Raw genomic sequence first — 6,335 nt, 5'->3', positions numbered from 1 at the left:
TTCAAACCCCTATAAAGCTGACTCTAGCAGCTTATTGCTGTCATAGTATTGGGTCCCATGTCCAGCTCCAGCGCTTGTTCTGTGTTCTGTTTAATTCCTGGTTTGAAGGCCGTGACCTGCACGACTCCTGCAGCTAAGCCCATATCTCCTTGCGGGGGTCCTTGGTGAATGCATCTCTGCTCAGGTGCGCCAACTAGTAGTAGGCAGTTACCATCAACATCCTTGCGATCGTGACACAGGTCTAGCTGTACTAACCATGCCAATACCAGATCTAAGATATAGACCTAATACCTATGTTTTATTCAAATTCATTTCTCCATCCCCAAAAATTCTCCTTTTTTATTACACTATAAGATGGAAAAAATGAGACACACAAAAAAGGAGAAACGGTGAAAAATAATCTGGTAATTTTGCACCATTTGTGTGACATGCAATGGAATTGACATGACAGGACTGTTTGTCCAATTTTATGGCAGCCTTCATCTATAAAAGATATAGATGTATTTAATGTTGCACATTACTAAATAGTAAGTGCCGTCAATCTACCATTAAGCATTTTATGCTGGCACAAAGAAGGAATAAAAGAATCCAGTTGTCAGCAAATAGTTATTTTCATTAAGTAGACATCAATACAGTTCAACAATGGGTTTATTAGGATTCGGTAATAAACACAGAATACTAATTAAGTCACAGGCTGCTGTGTGTATAGAAGAAATCATCTTCTGGTCCAACAGTGGTTGTTGTTATGTAAAGTTCATCCCATACTTTGCTATCTACTTTTTAAAACGTGCATTACACATAGGACTGCCATTTTGAAAAAACTTTGTCACATACTGACATCAAAGGCAAGAGAAAAACAACATGCTCAACATAGCAAATCGTTGAGAACATAAGTGAGACGCTCATATCTTAGGCTGGGTCTTTACAGAGTCGACAACAACCAAAACACTAATCATCTAGATGATGCTAATACTAAAGAACACACAGCCCTTGAGCAAACAATGTGCAACGTCTATTGTAATATTAAATATAGTGATAAGATACCAGGAAGCAAAAGCTTGGCATATCTGCCATGTGTAAACAGTTTCTGATTGGCAAAATAAGCAATGATAACACCAGTCAATTCTCATTTGGAGATATTTCAATCTGTGGATGTGAGTCAATTGAAAGTTAGCCATTTAAAACTAATGGACAAATAAACTGCCTCCTTAATCATTTACTGAGTCTCCTCACCAAAGCAGGAACTGCTGTTTCCTGACATTATGCTTGCCGACACCACAGGTTATTAAATTTATGACCAGCAGCTTATTTAGCAAATAATTAATACACACCAATAGTTTTAAATGTATTAGTTAATATACATTTGTCACAAACTGCTCAATTTATTGCCTGAAAATGAATTCTAATTGTGAGAATAATATATGTAATATAATCAACCAGGTCATGCCTTGGGCTCTACACAATCTTACCACAGACCTGGGGCCTTCTTTAGAGTTGGATGTATGTCCACCTGTGGGGTATAAACACATGTATTTCTGGACTGCGCATGCGAACCAAGATTATTTCAATTTAAAATATCTCTGAAGAGGCGGAATGTTGGTAAGCAAGAATAAGTTGAGTACAGAAGTAGCACACCCCCTGGAGATGTAATATAATGGGCATGGAAGCAAACCCAGGTGCGCTTCTTTGGAGGTGTATCTTATGTGGGTACCAGAGGCCTGGTGTAAAGATACATGATGAAGATACCTGCCGCACATCCACACACTTCTAATTAGCTGATATTGACCTTCAGGAGAGCATCACAGCTTTATAGTTGCATCCATCTATTTGGTTTAGTTTTGCATTGGATTTATAAAGGTAAACAGAAGATCTGGGGTGTTTTATTTAATTATATTTTATATGGATACTAATGATGGTTACTAATGATCTCCTATCGGCCAAATCCAAGGGTCACTTTTCCCTACTCATCCTCCTTGACCTCTCCGCAGCCTTCGACACCGTGGACCACCCCCTCCTGCTGCAAACTCTTCTCTCTCTCGGCCTCTCTGGTTCTGTCCACGCCTGGTTCACCTCTTACCTCGCTAACCGCTCCTTCTCTGTATCCACGTCTGGTTCTTCCTCCTCCCCCTACCCTCTCGCAGTAGGAGTCCTGCAGGGCTCCGTTCTTGGCCCTCTACTCTTTTCCCTCTATACTTCCTCCCTTGGTGCTCTCATCTCCTCCTTTGGCCTTCAGTATCACCTTTATGCTGACGACATTCAACTCTACATCTCTTCACCTGATCTTTCCCCCACCCTCCTCGCTCAGGTATCTGACTGCCTCTCCGCCATCTCCTCCTGGATGTCGGAGCGCTTTCTCAAAATCAACATTTCCAAAACTGAACTCATTGTCTTTCCTCCTCCCAACCATCCATCCCACCATGACCTCTCCATTGTCGTTAACAACACTACCATCTCCTCTGTCACCCAACTCCGCTGCTTGGGTGTCACCCTTGACTCCTCTCTCTCTTTTGCCCCCCACATTCATTCCCTTGCCCAAGCCTGTCGCTTCCAACTACGCAACATCGCCCGCATCCGTCCCTTTCTCTCTCAGGAGGCCACCAAAACTATCATACACGCACTCATCATCTCCCGCCTGGATTACTGCAACCTCCTCCTCACCGGCCTCCCCCACTCTCGTCTCTCCCCCCTCCGCTCTGTACTCAACGCGGCCGCAACACTCATCTACCTCTCACGCCGCTCCTCCTCTGCCTCCCCTCTCTGCCTTGCCCTTCACTGGCTCCCCTTCCCCTACAGAATTCTTTTCAAACTCCTCACCACCACTTACAAGGCTCTCTCCCACTCTACTGCCCCTTATATCTCCAACCTCCTCTCCATTCACACTCCCGCCCGCTCCCTGCGCTCGGCCAATGACCGTCGCCTCTCCTCCACTCTGATCACCTCTTCCCATTCCAGAATCCAGGACTTTTCCCGTGCAGCCCCCCTTCACTGGAATGACCTCCCTCGCTCCATCCGCCTCTCTCCCACTCTGTGCTCCTTCAAACGTGCACTCAAAACTCACCTCTTTCTCAAAGCCTACCAACCATCCACTTAACCCCCATCTCCTCCACTCATTCTCCCCTCTCTCCCATTGCCTCAACTGGCTCCTCTTGTGCCTGGTCTGTCAACCCTCCCTTAGGATGTAAGCTCGAATGAGCAGGGCCCTCTTGCCTCCTGTCTCCTTACCCGTTCTCCTGCTCCGTGTTTATTGCATCTGCCTGCCTGGAGTTTCTGAAGTATTGGTACTTTTTGTTTATTGTTCTGTACTGTTATACCCTGTATAGTCTACTGTTTGTACTATGTGCGGCGCTGCGGAAACCTTGTGGCGCCTAACAAATAAATGATAATAATAATAATAATATGGAATATTCATCTTTCCCATTTATCAATACTATTCTCTCTTGTGTATATGACACTTCACTACATTACATTATGTACAAATAGGGCAAAGCGACTTTTACATTGATTACTAATACTGTTGGGCATAAGTATACACATTTGTATGTCTGACTTGTATATTGTTTTGACTTGGACACATCTTGGGAAACGTGTGACTCACAATACACACAGAATGTTTGCAACAGGACTTTAACACAGACGTTAAGGGTGCACTAAATGTCAAACTATACATCAGGCCCTGGTTGCCAAATGTGGTCAATTTGCATATGTTGCTGCCACCTTTCATAGGGAAATGGTTACTCAGAATAGTTTTTACGAAGTCTATTTTGTTTCTTTTTAGTTATTTTCATAATTGCCATCTTATTCAAATAATACATTCACACATTTCCAGTGTCATACTGCATTGGGGCAGGGGCATTTAGGAGTTGTGGGGGGGCACGTGCCCTGGGGCTAGGTACTCTCATTATTAGCGACTCAAGAGGTGCTAGCGTGGCACTGTATGGTGACCAACCACCTTACATCATGCGACTGTGGATCAAATGATTTGTTCTTTCCACCCTACCTTGCCTTATGTGTGTCCTTCTCCTCCTATCTATCACTGGCAAGTCTCACATGTCCCCCAGCCCAACCTGCCCCTACTTTTGAGTAGCAGGTTGGAGTAGTAATAGAAGAAATGCTAAATTGATTTTCTATCAAGATATATAAACTTATCACCTTTAGCCAAATGAATAGCACCCCTACTGAAAAATGAAAAATATGGAAAATATGTACTTAGAAAGAACATTTCTATTGAGTTGTTTGTTAAGTTTTCTGTAAAGCAAGTACTATGCCTAAAATAACTAATACTTAAGTAAATACTCATTTCTGTTGGATTCCTAATGCCATTTATTTAGAAGATCAATAGAAAACATGTATCACACAAAATATATGACTTCAATTTAATGCAAATCTGCCTATAATACATTTATTAGCATTACTATTATTGTTTAATTATACATTTGAAATCTTACTCGGATGTAGTTATCAATTAAAGGTATCACCTTTAAATGTTTTGTTATTTTTATATGCAAGAGAACTCTATTCTTTCATCAGTCCTCATATGGTCATTTAAATACCACTCAAAACAAATGAACAATCAATGGAGACATAATTCCGTTTTTAATACTTTTAGCTGATCAAAGTATCAGCTTAATATAATCATCTAAACTCCATTTACCAGTTAACCTACCACTGTGCCCAGGGACCACGTTCTGTTCCAGCCCTATCTATTGTGGAACAGGTGCTATGATGCTAAATTAATTAGTCTGCAGAGGCGCACCTAGTTTTCAATCATTGCAGGCCTCCAGTGGGTCAGGGCCATCACAAGAATGCCATCTGGGCTCAGTTTCCCCAAGGGAGACAATCAAAGCTTATATATAACACATTACTGAGCAGGGTCGTGGGGCAATTAACCCTATTAGTCTTCATTTTTACAGTTTATGCTATGTCAACATCCATGCTCTCTAAATAATCTGTAACATTAAATCACTGCTTCCTCAGTGACTCCACTTGTATATCATTAAGACTCCGCACACCCTCCAAGACTGTCAGATGCAGACACTGTAAGAAAGCTAAAATTAGCATGCACACATACACACAGCCGTGTGCGTTGCTGCTATAAAAATATAAATAGACACCCTTAATTTGACAACTTACAAAGGTGTACACTCATTTTGTAAATTGCTAGCTGGTAAGTGAGAAACCCATGTCATTAACCTGTGTGACTCACATTGTCCAAGAGTAAAACTATTTGTTTTGTTGCCTTTATTTTGTTTATTGTGATATGTTCCACAGAATCTGTTGGTCTTTGTGTCTGACTTGGTAAAGAGGCGACTGGCGTGTAGGCAACAAGATGCGATGTGAACTCCATAGCTCTCTTTTGTGGTGTGCAAATGAGTTCAATGGAAAACACACTGTTTGTAGGCAAGGGTGATATTTAAAGGATCTGTTTTGGAGCAAAGAAAAAGAACATTTGTGCTCCGTACTTTGGAGCAGGGTTTCCTCGTTTTCTAGTGTAGGTTCCATTTTCTTATAATTGTATGTGGAAATTATATAATAACTTATAGGATTTTAATTTCTAACTGGCATCCCAGTCAGTTACTTGTGTGTGTATTTATGTTTTATACATAATTTTATGGACAAAAAAAGAAAGAGATAGAATAAAATATATAGAAAGTAATGTAATAGATTACAGTCCAGAACAAGAATGGATATGTGAATTTCCTCTATCAATTTGGGATCAGGAGATAACGCAGTTAGTTAGTGCATAAATTTCACCTAACTGCAAAAATAGTGTCGATCAGTTGAGATGAATACAGGCGAGGTGTAGCATTTAGGGAGATGCGAGGTGTAGCATTTATTCTCTCACTTTACATTGTTGCAGAAGGTGATACAGACATTTAGTGTACGCTTAGCCACTATTCTATGTAATCATTCACATCAGTTCCTGATGCACTGGAGCTTACAATCTAAATGCCATACCAAACACACACACACACGTGGACTGAGTGGGAGGAATCTGGAAAACCAGGCGGAAACCCACACCCACGTGGACAACAGGCAAAAAAAAATAAAAAATACACTATCACTATAAAAAAAAATGGTTATGAGAATGGGAGTGCTTAAAGGGTGTCTGAAATCCCTGGTGAAGACCACTTGTTCTTGAAACCTATTTATAAACATGTACCCCATGGTCTACTGGGTACCCTGATGCACCTGTTGAGGAGAGGAGTGCTAAGACTGTAATTTCTCAAACACAGTGCCTGTACCTGAGTTGTGCTCTTTCTTAGGGGTTTTAGATCTTCGCAAAGTCCACCAGTGGTTGACTTGAGAAACCGCTCCCCTACTATTTGCAAATCACT

The 6,335-nt window shown here is 41.4% G+C and overlaps 1 long non-coding RNA gene across 1 annotated transcript in view; it reads right to left on the bottom strand.

Moving 5' to 3' along the window:
• LOC142142750 (uncharacterized) overlaps positions 1–6,335 on the bottom strand; it is a 411,021-nt gene that overhangs the window by 197,100 nt on the left and 207,586 nt on the right. The gene's annotated exons all lie outside the window — the stretch shown is intronic.

The sequence above is a fragment of the Mixophyes fleayi genome, chromosome 3, assembly GCF_038048845.1.
Source record: "Mixophyes fleayi isolate aMixFle1 chromosome 3, aMixFle1.hap1, whole genome shotgun sequence".
Classification (NCBI taxonomy): domain Eukaryota; kingdom Metazoa; phylum Chordata; class Amphibia; order Anura; family Limnodynastidae; genus Mixophyes; species Mixophyes fleayi.
The sequence above is the reverse complement of the archived record's forward strand: the minus strand, read 5'-3'. Positions and strand labels throughout refer to the sequence as shown.